Source organism: Bufo bufo, chromosome 5 (assembly GCF_905171765.1).
Source record: "Bufo bufo chromosome 5, aBufBuf1.1, whole genome shotgun sequence".
In the NCBI taxonomy this organism is placed as follows: Eukaryota; Metazoa; Chordata; class Amphibia; order Anura; family Bufonidae; genus Bufo; species Bufo bufo.
The window spans coordinates 537,256,744-537,271,791 of record NC_053393.1 but is presented as its reverse complement, the minus strand read 5'-3'; positions in this window follow the sequence as shown (position 1 = coordinate 537,271,791).

Sequence of the window (15,048 nt, the reverse complement as noted above, 5' to 3'; positions counted from 1 at the left end):
TAAAAACAGCCAATTCGACATTTTTGGTCACTTCAACTCCCCAATAATTTTTTTACACAAAGTGATCAAAATGTTGCACACACTTCAAATTGGTATCACTGAAAAGTACAGATCGTCCCACTAAAAATAAGCCCTCACACAGCCTCATACACATAACTACAAAAAAGTTATAGGGGTCAGAATATGGTGATAATTTTATTTAATTTTTTTGTCAAAGGTTTTACTTTTTTTCAGTATTTAAACGCAAGAAAAATTATACAAGTGTGGTATCGTTGTAACTGTACTGACCTGGAGAATGAAAATAACAGGTCAATTTTACCGCACAGTGTACGGTGTAAAAAATAAAAAAATAAAAACCTTTGTCAGAATCACGTTTTTTCCCAATTCTACCCCATTTGGAATTTATTTTACGCTTCCCACTATATGGTATGCAACCGTAAGTGGTGCCATTAGAAAGTACAACTTGTCCCGCAAAAAATAAGCTCTCATAAGGCTATGTAAATGGAAAAATAGAAAAAATAGGACTATGGGAAGGCGGGGAGTGAAAAACAAAAATGGAAAATCTCTAAGGGTTAATCAGCTCTGGCATACCCACTCCTCCAACCCCAGCACTCTCCTGCCCTACAGATGTGAGCCCTTCTTCTGCCATCTGCTTTTCCTCCTTTTCCACATCATCTAATATCGATGAGAACATGTCATCAGGAACATCCATCTCCTCCTCTCTGTATCTTGCTGACTATTTATGAATATAGAGACTTTGAAGGACGATTTGGAAGAAGTAAAGTCAGCAAAAGATGCGGATGGTCATCACTAAGACCTGGCCACCCTAAGGGGTGCAGACTGGATGGTATTGGTTGGCACCCTGGCACCGAAATAATAAAGGCTTCCATCTTACTGGTATTGAATTACTTTTGTGGCTGATTTAGGAATAAGCAAATGTAAAAATAAATAAATAAAACTGATGCAGAATAAGTCTCCTTGCACTCTCCCTGTAGTCTCCATGCAGTCTCTCTACAATCTCCCTGCACTGTCCCTGTGCTCTCCCTACAATCTCCCTGCACTCTCCCTGCACTCTTCCTCTCCATTATTCTTCTATTAATCTTTTGCAGCAACACTGTCCCTAGTGCATGAGAGCTTGCCGCGTCTCTTCCTATGCTCAGCTCACAGGACAATGGCGGAGATGTCCTGGGATGAGGGTTTTATAGGGCTGTGACATCACAGGGAATGGTTATCTGTGGATTGGCAGGCTCCACAGCATTTTGGGTGATCTTGCATTCCTGAGCTCGTCTCCTCCACACTTAGTTTCGCTTTGTAACACGTGCAGCCGCCATTATAGGAAAACCTGATTTGTTATCATGAAATGTGAGAAAATTCAGACTCGTTGCGAATCAAAGTTTTCCTTCGGACCAAATTCCGCCTCAAATGCTTCACTTCGTTTAACATTAGCTGCAGCACTAGTCAATGGTGAAGCTGTGTAGTAGGTGCCAGAACTACTGCAGAACAACTAATTAGTGGGGGTGCAGGGTGTCAGAACCACACCGTTCAGATTAGTGATGGGCTATCCTGATAAAAATCCTGGACAACCCCTTTAACCCCTTAAGGACCGGACCATTTTTTACCTTAAGGACCAGACTGATTTTAGCAAATCTGACATGTGTCACTTTATGTGGTGATAACTTTAAAACACTTTTACTTATCCAAGCCATTCTGAGATTGTTTTCTCGTCACATATTGTACTTCATGACAGTGGTAAACTTGAATCAAAATATTTTATTTTTATTTATAAAAAAATACCAAATTTACCAAAAATTGGGAAAAATTCACAACTTTCCAAATTTCAGTTTCTCTGCTTTTAAAACAGATAGTGATACCTCATATAATAGTCATAACTTTACATTTCCCATATGTCTACTTCATGTTTGGATCGTTTTGTGAATGCCATTTTATTTTTGGGGACGTTTGAAGGCTTAGAAAATTTCCAAAAACCACTTTTTAACCCTTTCATGACCAAGGGTCATTGATGCCCCAGTGTCCAGGTCAAAATTTACAAATCTGACATGCGTCACTTTATGTGGTAATAGCTTTGGAACACTTTTACTTATCCAATCCATTCTGAGATTGTTTTCTCGTGACACATTGTACTTCATGATAGTCATATATTTGAGTCAATATATTTCACCTTTATTTATGAAAAAATCCCAAATTTACCAAAATTTTTTAAAAATTCACAATTTTCCAAATTTCAATTTCTCTGCTTCTAAAACAGAAAGTCATACCTAATAAAATATTTATTACTTAACATTCCCCATAGGTCTACTTTATGTTGGCATCATTTTGGAAATGTCATTAAAAAATTTTAGGACGTTAGAAGGCTTAGAAGTTTAGAAGCAATTCTTAAAATTTTTAAGAAAATTTCCAAAACCCACTTTTTGAAGGACCAGTTCAGGTCTGAAGTCACTTTGTGGGGCCTACATAGTGGAAACCCCCCATAACTGACCCCATTGTAGAAACTACACCCCTCAAGTTACTCAAAACTGATTTTACAAACTTTGTTAACCCTTTAGACGTTCCACAAGAATTAAAGGAAAATGGAGATGAAATTTCTAAATTTCACTTTTTTGGCAGATTTTCCATTTTATAATTTTTTTTTCTTTAACACATTGAGGGTTAACAGCCAAACAAAACTCAATATTTATTACCCTGATTCCGCGGTTTACATAAACACCCCACATGTGGTCGTAAACTGCTGTACGGGCACACGGCAGGGCGCAGAAGGAAAGGAATGCCATACGGTTTTTGGAAGGCAGATTGTGCTGGATTGGTTTTCTGAACGCCATATGTTTTTTATTTTTCTGCCGATCGTCTTGTGCAAGGGCTCGTTTTTTGCAGAAAGTGTTGAGGTTTTTATTGGTTTCATTTTTGGGTACATAGGATTTTTTGATCATTCATTATTACACTTTATGGGGCAAGGTGACCAAAAAATTGGCTGTTTTGGAACAGTTTTCATTTATTTATTTTTACAGCGTTCATCTGAGGAGTTAGGTCATGTAATAGTTTTATAGAGAAGATCGTTACGGACGTGGCAATACCTAATATGTATACTTTTTCTTATTTATTTAAGTTTTACACAATAATAGCATTTCTAAAACCAAAAAAATTGTTCAGGTTTATGTTTTAGTGTCTCTATAGTCTGAGAGCCATAGCTTTTTTATTTTTTGGACGATTGTCTTAAATAGGGTATCATTTTTTGTGGGACGAGGTGACGGTTTGATTGGTACTATTTTGGGGGTCATAAGCCTTTTTGATCGCTTGCTGTTGCACTTTTTGTGATGTAAGGTGACAAAAATAGCTTTTATTTTTATGGTGTTTATCGGACGGGGTCTATCATGTGATATTTATTTATAGAGACGGTCGTTACGGACGCGGTGACACCTAATATGTGCATTTTATTTTATTTTTTAATTTTTTTTATAGGAAAAGGCTATTTCTTTTTTTCATTTACATTTTTATTTATTTATTTATTTTTACTTTTATTATTTTCACTTTTTTTTTATCAGTTCCCTCTTGGATCTTGAAGATCCGGTGGGGCTGATAGTTGTACTATATTTTGCAATGCTCTTGCATTCCAAAGTATAATACTTCCAGATGTCCTGTAGGTGGCAGCACTGGACGCCTTTGCCATGGCAACCGGACGCTTTTGCAAAGTGTCTGGTTGCCATGGCAACCATCGGGTGCTGCAATCACAGCGCTGCAGCCCCGATGGTTGAGAGAGGGGGCTCCCTCCCTTTATTAACCTCATGGATGCCGCAACCGCGGCATCTATGGGGTTACAGGAGAGTGTCAGCATAGAGCTGACACTCTCTGCTGATGGCGACGGCTCAGTAATGGAGCCGCCGCCATCACACACAGCAGGGGGATCGGGGGCAGCGGGGATCGGGGGCAGCGCTGGAAAGGGGGGGGATCGGGGGGTACGGCCGCCAATATTGAGGGAGGCTGGGGCAGGAGGGGTGGGTGAGACTGAATGCATGGGGCGGGGAGGGGGTGGACCGCATCAGGGCAGCTGCCTCTAGGAGATGAGCTGCAGGCGGACACAAGGGGGGGCACAGATCGGGGGGGGGGGGTATTACGAGGACCCTACCTGATTTCATGCTCTGATCTGCAGAGCGCAGATCAGAGCATGAAACTGGCATTTTTTTCACTGCACAGACTAACCAATCGGATCGATTGTCGGCAAAGGGGCCACTCTGATTGGTCCCTTGCCGGCATTACTGCACTGTATGCTGTCCGTGACAGCAGCAGGGCAGGGGCAGAAGCTTTAATCCAAGCGCTGATTAAAGAGCTGCCAGAACGTTTATATACGTGGTAGCTGCACGGGGTATGTGCATCTATCACGTATATATACAGATTGCGGTCGGGAAGGGGTTAAGGACCGGTTCAGGTCTGTAGTCACTTAGTGAGGCTTACATAATAGAAAACCACCCAAAAATTACACCATTTTAGAAACTACACCCCTCAAGGTATTAAAAACGGGTTTTACAAATGTTGTTAACCCTTTAGGTGTTCCACAAGAATTAATGGAAAATGGAGATGAAATTTCAGAATTTCATTTTTCTTGGCAGATTTTCCATTTTAATCATTCTTTTACGCTAACAAAGCAAGGATTAACAGCCAAACTAAACTCAATATTTATTGCACTGATTCTGTAGTTTACAGAAACACTGCATATGTGGTCGTAAACTGCTGTATGGCCACACGACAGGGCACAGAAGGAAAGAAACGCCATATGGTTTTTGGAAGGCTGATTTTGATGGACTGTTTTTTTGACGCCATGTCCCATTTTAAGTCCTCCTGATGCACCCCTAGAGTAGAAACTCCAAAAAAGTGACCCCATTTTAGAAACTACACCCCTCAAGGTATTCAAAACTGATTTTAGAAACTTTGTTAACCCTTTAGGTGTTCCACAAGAATTAATGGAAGTTGGAGATAAAATTTCAGAATTTCACTTTTTTGGCAGATTTCCCATTTTAATATTTTTTTTTTCGCTAACAAAGCGTTAACAGCCAAACAAAACTCTATTTATTGCCCTGATTCTGTAGTTTACAGAAACATCCTATATGTGGTTGAAACGGCTGTACGTGCACATGGCAGGGCGCAGAAGGAAAGGAACGCCATATGGTTTTTGGAGGGCAGATTTCACTGGGATAATTTTAAGTTGACATGTCACATTTGAAGACTTCCTGATGCACCCCTAGAGTAGAAACTCCCAAAAAGTTATGCCATTTTGGAAACTACGGGATAAGGTGGCAGTTTCGTTGGTACCATTTTAAGGGTACAGACAGGATTAAGTGCACGATAGGCCTGGGGCTGTCTACCCCACTCGGGCCCCTCCCTCCATTTTAAGTTTAATTTTTTTTTCTGTATGAAGAGGCTGCGGTGCTTTGTGAGCGCCACAGTCTTTTCCTAGGCCACATGACATCACATTCATCGGTCACATGGCCTGGGTGCAGCTCTGTCCCATCTGAGTGATTGGGTCTGATCTGTAATACAAAGCACAGTGCTATCAAATGGACAGAGCTGTGCTTGGTAAGGAGAAAAGAGGCTGCGGAGCTCACTGGAACATCGCGGTCTCCTGAAACAGCTGATTGGTGGGTGTGCCAGGAGTCTGACCCCGACCATCTCATAACTCTATGAGTACAGATGTCATAGATGTTTCCTGCAGTCCTATGTAACACGCCACATAACACAGTGAACTATTGTGTTATGTGGGGTGTTACATAGGACTGCATGGAATATCTACTACATTATCTGCACACAGAAAGTTATCACTGTTATTTGGGCTGTTACGTAGGACTGCAGGAGACAAATTAAAATTTTAGTTGCCAAATTTAAAATACATATTATTATAATAAAAAAGACTTGGAGGAGAAGATGAGACGCAGGTCACAGTAGTGAGTTAGCTCTACATATAGGGGAATACAGCACCACATACCTGTTACATCCAGTGACTTCTCCTGTCATGTTCTCTTTCCTCTTCTCTTCCGTTTGACCCAGACCGCCATGACAAATTCTTTCAGCTGCATCTCGTCTCTACAGAGTTTGTTACACAGACACGTTAGATTTCTCATAATTGGGGTCATTTATCAAACTGGTGTAAAGTAGAACTGGCTTAGTGGCCCATGGCAACCAATCAGATAATGTGTGGATGCAAATATAAAAATACATAAATCACTGCGTAGGAAGTCTAGTGGTAGGAACCCATGCGACACTGAGATACCTTGACGGTGGTGCAAAAGGGCTCCGATGTGTTCCTGACAGGAATACATTGGCTAAAGTCTCAATTCTTAACAACAGCTTGAGGGATTGGCCAGTGTTGTCAGTTGCATATCATTGTGGTGCATCTTTCGCAGTGATTTATGTATATTTATATTTGCATCCACACATTATCCCATCTTGTGTAGGATGCCATTGTGGTGCATGGGGTCCGCTGCCGACATCCTCCATTGTATGCATTTTTGCTGGGGATTGCCATTAGCAACGGATCACATGCGGAGGAATTGCTCCCCCGGTTATAAACACGCCACAGTGTTTGGGGTTTTTTGAGCATTTCCTCCCAATTAGGCCACTTCATTTCAGTTATTTTTCTTGATATGTTTACAATGTGCCATTGCGTACTGCTGGTAGCATTCTATTGCACCTGGTAACCTGTGTCACATGGCCTGTTATAGGTGGGGCTTGTAGCCTTATCATCTCTCCCACTACATGAGTGATTTCACTATGGAGGTATGTGGGAGCTTGGCTGTATCTTAGCACCTCTCAGACCGTGTTCACACACCGTAGGAAGTCTAGTGGTAGGAACCCACGCCACACTGAGATACCTTGATGGTGGTGCAAAAGGTCTCCGATGTGTTCCTGATAGGAATACATTGGCTAAAGTCTCAGTTCTTAACAACAGCTTGAGGGATTGGCCAGTGTTGTCAGTTGCATATCATTGTGGTGCACCTTTCTCAGTGATTTATGTATTTTTATATTTGCATCCACACATTATCCCATCTTGTGTAGGATGCCATTGTGGTGCATGTGGTCCGCTGCGACATTCTCCATTGTATGCATTTTTGCTGCGGATTGCCATTAGCAACAGATCACATGTAGCTGGCCAGCTAAGACTTGTCCTAGTTTGCTAATATGCCTTATATGTGTATACAGCTAGACCTGCTAATAACCTTAATACAGTTCCTATGTTTATGTGTTAAAGACAAAAGCAGAGTTATTTACTGTGACATCATGTTTTGGATGTCATATAACTGTTATATTTTGTGTTCACAGAAGCAGAAAAAGATAATATGCCTTTAAGATTCATTTTGTAATGCAAGGTAAGCTCAGTGACACAGCAGAAACAATAGAAAGCATCGTGTTAATCTGTAGTTGCTGGGCAGAATTCTAGACCAATCACAGCCAGCTTCTCACACAGCAAGAGTTTTCACCAATCACAGCCAGCCTCACACACAGCCTGTCTGGGAATTCCCCTAGCAGGAGCTGCTAGAATCATTATTCACCAGAGACAGGAGCTGAAGAGACATTCACTCCACTGAGAGCTGTGTTTTTATGGAAGCAGAGAGGCCAAAATAGGTATTCAAATCAGTTATATAATGTTCCTACTGTTAGCATAGTGATTAAAACTGTATACTGAACCAGCTATATGTGTGTGTTTACTTACAGTTCCACCAAATACAAATTGCAAATTCAAATTGCAAGCTACAAATTGCAAGCATACAAATTCAATTGCAAACTACAAAGTTCACAATCCAAATTCAAATTCCATATTGCAATCTAAATTGCATACAACCATACCAGATCATACTTAACCAATCTACAAATAGTTACTGCTAACTGCATACTGCAAACTGCGACCAAATTCAGCAAGTGAACTATTAGTTAGACCTCAAATAACTTAAATAGTACAGATACTCAAGAGAGAAATATATCCACCATTTTATGTTAAATGACAAGATTGAACAGTTGAACTACCATCTTAATCATACCGCCATTTTGTGATATCTTTTCAACACGTGTTATGTACATGGACTATCTGCTGCGAAGGCGGCAGTGTTATATATGAAGAAAAGTTGAAATTAATAAAGAAGTTATTTCAAACATTTGGTGTGCTCTTTAAGGGTACTTTCACACTTGCGTTTTTCTTTTCCGGCGTTGAGTTCCGTCCTAGGGGCTCAAATCCGGAAAAAAACTGATCAGTTCTATCCCCATGCATTCTGAATGGAGAGTCCGTCCTTCAGGATGCATCAGGATTGCTCCGCTTCAGTCTTTTCGACGTTTCCGTCTAAATGAAAAACCGTAGCATGCATAATTTTCTTCTCCGTCTCAAAAGCCGTATCATTTGCCGTAATGCCGGATCCGTCCTTAATTCCCATTGAATTGTATTAAGGACGGATCCGACTTTAAATGTTCCGGGGAACGACGCAACGACTGATCCGGATATCCTGTCTGCGCCTGCTTCGGATAGAGGAGGAGCAAGTTTCGCGCCATCCTGTCTGGATCCTGCCTGCAAGGGAGTCGGGTGCAAGCCAGAGAAGGTGAGTATATGTGTTTTTTTTTCTTATTTTCTGACAGAAAAAACTCATATAAACAGCTCCTATGTACTTATACATAGGAGCTATAAGTACATAGCAGCTGTCAGTACCCAGTGTATGTTAGGAGTAGTAGTCCTGTCTGCTGCTACTCCTAGCATCCACTATGTACTTATATTAACTGCATACCCCTATGTACTGTAGCATAGGGGTTGCAGGTAATATAACTACACAGTGCATGTTAGGAGTAGTAGTCCTGTCTGCTGCTACTCCTAGCATCCACTATGTACTTATATTAACTGCATACCCCTATGTACTGTAGGGGTATGCAGTTAACGGTTGGTTAATATTTTTTTTATACTTTTCAAAGTTTTTTATGCCTGTTTTTTTTATATATATATATATATATTTATTTATTTATAAAAAATATTTTTTAGCCATCTCGTCCTGTTGCCAGTGAGAGAGGTCATCAACGATCTTCCAGAGGACGCCGTGGAGCACGCGGCGGTCGTGGTCGTGTGAGTATTGTAAAGTTATAGTTTTTATTAAAAATAAATTTATCGAATATTAAACTTAATTTTTATTCTATATTTTTTTCTTCTTTTAGGGCTCCCAAACCTCCACCAGAAGGCATTAGGAGGACGTTGAACGATTTTATATCGGCAATGACCTCCTCATCCATATGGTGGAGGAGCGTACACCGTTGTGGGACCACACTGACCGCCGCCATGCAGACCATCATCTACGGCTCCTCTGGAACAAGATATGTGCGGCCATTCTGCCCAACTGGGATGACCTCCGAGAAAGGCAACAGGGCCAATGCCGTAAGTATAAATTATTTGTAGAGAGCAGACATGTAAAAAAAATATTAATCAAAAGTGGTTTTACAGTCTAATTTTTTTTATAACCGCCACTTTTAAAAAAAATTTTTTTTTCTTATTGTGGCTGTTTCAAGTAAATTGTAAACCAACTTTGATTAAACCACTGATTTTAAATATACATCCTAATTGGATTTCTTTCTTTCTAGGAGATACAATCATGGTTCGGTGGTGCTCAATCAGGGACCACTACAAGAAGGCCTTTAATGAGGAACTTCGGCGCCCGAGTGGGTCGGGAGGAACCTCAAGGCGTGAATACCGCTATTCTGCCGCCTTGGGGTTCCTACGAAGGACCCTTGAGATGTGAAGGTAAGATATAAGGTGTCTCTAAAAAAAACTTTTCAAACTAGGTGTATGGGCCAGACAGACTGTCATTTGGCACTTTGTCTTGGACATCCAGATTGTATTTAGTGGAGTAGAGAGGAGCGATGTGTGCTTCCGATTTTTCATTTGAAGTTGTTTTCCAAAAAAAAAGGCTATACTGTACATAGACACTTCCTTGAAAATTCATTTAATTCATGGCCTCTATCTATGTAGTTTGTTTCTCTATTTTTTGGAATGTAACCTCCTATGTAGCTTCTGAAGTCTCTTTGCTCACCTCTATCCCACTGTTTCTCCCATCCATAAAAAATGCAAAAAAATTTTTTTCTTTGCTTCACAGAACAGCCAGCAGCACTCTTGCGCCCGAAGTTCCTCAGGAGGCGGTCCCTGAAGAGCAAGCCGCCGCGGGTCCCTCTCGCCCTGCTCCTACTGCTGGTCAGAAACACCAGGTTCCCCTACTTGTGGCCTCTGGCGACGCAACAATGTCAACGATGGCTCCACCTTTTGAGGCCCTCATGCGTCGCCAGAGGTCAGGTAGGAGCCGCCAGGCTAACTACGAAGACCTCACAAGGCTCATGTATGAGTCCTTGGCGGGGATCACAAATAGGGTTGCATCTGTGGAGGATCATTTGCTTCGTCTTCAGGAGGGGGCGGTGTTGACGACACAAATGAGTCCGATGCATCACTATATTGTGTCGTTGTTACCTGCGCTGGAACGCTTATCACCCGACCAGCAGTATGAGGCCAGAAGACAGATGGACAGCGTTTTGTGGCAACTGGCACACCGCCCCACAACCATTCCCCCACCCCTGCCCTATCCCCCATCCTACACCTATCCCCCATCATTCACCTATCCCCCATCCCACACCTATCCAAGTTTACAGCCGCAACAGGCTCAGCATTCCCACCCTCCCCCTCCCCCTTCCCACAACCCACCCCCACCCCAAACCCCCGAGCTCTTTTCTCAACACTTTTCTTCTCCTCCTTCTTACTATGCTCCTACCTCTTTCACCACTCCCTCTACTGTTGCTCGGGAAACTCCTTCTCCTGCCCAATCCACTCTTCATACTCCCTCTGTGCCACTTGCATCAACACGCACTTTGTTGTCCACAGTGGCAGAAGAACAACAGGACAGAGTGGACCCAAACCAATCACTTCCCTCCACCCCCCACCATTTCCTTAATTTGTAATTATTTATTTCATTTATTTTATTGTTATTTATAATAAATCTTATTTTTTTGTTTAAAAATCCAAGGACTGTTTAATTTTTTTTTTAATAAAGATAGATATTTTTTATTTTAATAAAATTAAAATCTCCCAGCACTGGCGGAGCGACACAACTAATTGTCGCTCCTCCAGCGTTGGTAAATTGTGAGAAAGCTAGGTGTCTAATAGGCCAGACATAATCTCCCAGCACTGGCGGAGCGACACAACTAATTTTATTCCAGGACACGGAGGCTCCCATTGCTATTCTCTCTCTTTACTGTTTCCATAGCAGCAAAGACAAAACATTTAAAATATGCAGTAACTATGGCAACAAGCCAACCCTCTCCCTCCCAGTGTCCATATAAGCCACGGTCACACTGGAACAGTCCTCTTTCTTTGCTGCTCCAGTTAAGTATTCATCCTTAGCAGCTTATTTCTGTCTGCCCTGAGGTGTTCCCCTTTTTGGTGTTCCTTTAGGGCATTTGCTTATATTATATTATTTCGTTTTTTCTATAGATTATCCTATAGTACCTTGTATTCTTATATATATTATATTCCCTTATTGTTTTCGTTGCCTTTTCCCCTTTTCCTGCCTCTGCCCTGCCGTTGAGCTGCGCTTCGGCTCTGGCGGCGGGGGGGGAAATGAGCGCGTTCGCTTCCTCCTCTCCGGTGGGGGCTTAAGAGCGTTTTACCTACCTGTCGCTTCTGGGCCTTCCGCCTGTTGTATCTTGTACCCGCGCTGCTGCTGGGAGGCGGCGCCATCTTGCGCGCCGTTTTCCATCTCCTCTGCCTTCCTTGTTCTCGCGAGGTTTCGGTGGGACTTTCGCGTTTGCCGCCGAGATCTCGCAGGACTTTTGCCGGCTTGTGACTGCTTCCGGTCTTCACTCCGGTTTCAGTCAGCTCCTGCAGCGCCGGTCCTGTGCACCTTGTCTGTACCGTTGTGTCTTATTTCTTCCGGTATTGCTTCTCAGGGTGACTAACCCTCACAGTATGTCACGTCAGTCTCGCTCCCGGTCTCCCAGGGCTAACCCCACTCAAGACTTGGGGTCTAGGGTTCAGATCTCCCCTTCTCCCAGGGGGTCTAGGGACCATTCCAGGGATCCTCCCACTATGGATCCCCAGACTTTAGCTATGCAGCGCTCCATATCTAGCGCTATTATGTCTGCCATGGGGTTCATGTCCTCAGCTATCTCCCAATCTGTTACTGAAGCCCTTGCTTTACATCCCACTACTGCCTCCAGAATAACTGAGAATGATGGCTTTGTCCCATCCATGGATGACGCGCTAAGGTCGCATAAAAGAGCCTGTCCGCGCCAGGCAGAACGTGCGCGAGGTTGGAAATCGGCGCGGTCACAGCCCGAACTTGGTTCCGACTCTGATAGAGAGTCTGATGAGGAGGCAAGGCACCACTCCCTGCATGGTTCAGAGGAGGATATGATGGGCGTTATGGTTGATCCTATAGACCAGGATCTACCACCGCCCCCTATGGATACATACCCTGAGGCCCCTTCTGGGTCTACCGATCCTCTCTTGGATCCGTTGGGGGATCCCATGTTTGATCCCAATGCTCTGCACCATCCGCGGTCCTCTGAGTGGCTTCCTGCCTCGCATGTCACTCAGTATATTGAATCTATGACCCGCAAGGCCCTCACTAAGGAGGCACGTACTAAGTTGTGTGCAGAGTGTCCTAGACCTCTAATCCCTCACAAAGTCTGTGAGACTTCGGTGGTGGATCCCAAAATGGTCCAGTTCTTAACAAAGACCGGGTTCAATCCCCGCAAGGGCCTGGACTCTGCCCTTCGGGCATGCCAGGATAAGGTCTTAGACGTCATGGGCCCACTGGCTAAGATTTTGGATATGGCCGAATCGGCCAGGGCGGCCGGTAATCGGGTCGACCCAGAGGAATTGAGTGGCTGGGCTCAGAGAGCTATCTGCCTTGCTGGCAATGCAAATACGTCATTGGCCATAGAACGGCGCAAGGCGCTACTTATGAAAATTGAGCCAAAATTGGCAAATTTGTCTATTTCCGAAGCAGGCAAGGACGCCCAGGGGCTCCTCTTCGGTTAACCCTTCATAAAGGAGCTGGGAAGATATGTTGGGGCCTTCACCGCCCTTGATAAGGCGCAGACTTCAATGCGCAAGGTTTTTCACAACCGTTTTTCTGCCAGGGCCGGCAGTTTCAGGGGCCGTCTGCCCGGCCGTTCCTCCTCTTATGCCCGTGGTTCGGGCAGAGGCTCCTTCGTCCACAGACCCTCGTTGCAGGATCAACAGCATCAGCCCACCTTCTTCCCCACCCATGGTGGTTTCAGCCGCGGCAGAGGATTCCATGGACATCCTAACTCCAGGAAACCCTACGGTGAGTCATCCATTGCCTCCTCCTCTGTCGGACTTTCCGGTGGGGGGAAGACTCCAATTCTTTTCCCATGCGTGGAAAAAGGTGTCTTCCGATCCTGGGGTTCTGTCCACGATCAGGGGTTTCGTTATAGAGCTGGTTTCCGACCCCGTGGGGCTTCCGACACCAAAAACCCAGCCTCCGGCCGGCCCCGCTCGCGCTCTCTTAGACTCAGAGCTCACGGACCTGTGGGGCAAGGGGGCGATAGAGATGGCTCCCACAGACTCTTATGGGGTCTTGAGCAACATCTTTCTGGTTCAGAAAAAAGGGGGTCAAATGCGCCCAGTTATCAATTTAAAGGCATTGAACAATTTCGTCAGGTACCACCATTTCAAAATGGAGGGGATCCACCTCCTGAGAGACATACTCCTTCCTGGAGATTGGATGTCGAAAATAGATTTGAGGGACGCTTACCTCACAGTTCCAGTGGCTCCCGAATCAAGGGACCTGTTACGTTTTGTCTGGAGAGGTCAGGTGTGACGCTTTACGTGCCTTCCATTCAGTCTCTCGTCCGCCCCGTGGTGTTTCACCAAACTTATGCGCCCGGTGGTGGCCTGGTTGCGCAGTCGGGGGGTGCGTTTGGTGATATATCTGGACGACATTCTCTTTATGGCGTCCAGCCCGGAGACTCTTCAGTCCCATCTTCAATCGGCCACCTCCCTCATTTCCAATCTGGGGTTTGTCATCAATCTGGACAAATCTTGCTTGACTCCTTCCACCACGATGGAGTTTTTGGGTTTCCAGATAGATTCCGTTTCGCAATCTCTCAGTTTACCGCAATTGAAAGTTCAGGAATATTCAGAAAGAGCTGAGACACTCTCTTTCATTACCTCAATTATCCCTCAGGCATCTCGCCCGGATAATAGGACTACTTGCTTCCTCCATTCAGGCGATATTTCCGGCGCCGCTTCATTACAGGGCACTTCAGTGCCTCAAGATTGCTCACCTGCGGGAGGGAGCATCTTACGCCGATTCCATCACTCTGGATATGGAGACCAGGCACGAGTTGAGTTGGTGGATCCACAACCTCTCGTCGTGGAACGGCAGAGCCATCTTTGGTCCTCAGCCCGATCTTATCATCGAGTCGGATGCCAGCCTCCACGGGTGGGGTTCTCATTGCAATGGCGTCTCCACCGGGGGTCCCTGGTCCCAGAGCGAGTCCCTTCATCACATCAACTCTCTGGAATTGTTGGCGGGATCACTGGCGATCCGCAGTTTTGTCAACAACACGGTCAAGGCCTGTATCAGACTCTGCATGGACAACGTGTCGGCGGTCAGGTACATCAATCATTTGGGGGGCACGCGCTCTTCCGTGCTCACCCATTTGGCCAAGGATTTTTGGGACCAATGTTTTTCCAGGGGAATCATGGTGGTAGCGGAATACCTTCCGGGTCTCGTGCGGGTGGACTGGAGTTCGCGCTATCTGTCGGATGCCAGCAACTGGAGATTAGATTCCAGGGTCTTCGATGCTGTGTCATCTCGATGGGGTCCTTTCTCGATCGACCTTTTCGCATCACGGCTCAACACTCAGTTACCCAGGTTTTTCAGCTGGCGTCCGGACCCGGAGGCGGAGGCGGTGGATGCTTTTTTCCAAGAGTGGACGACTCCGGTCATGTACGCATTTCCCCCTTTTGCTCTGATCCCGAGAGTCCTTCTCCAGGTTCGCCTC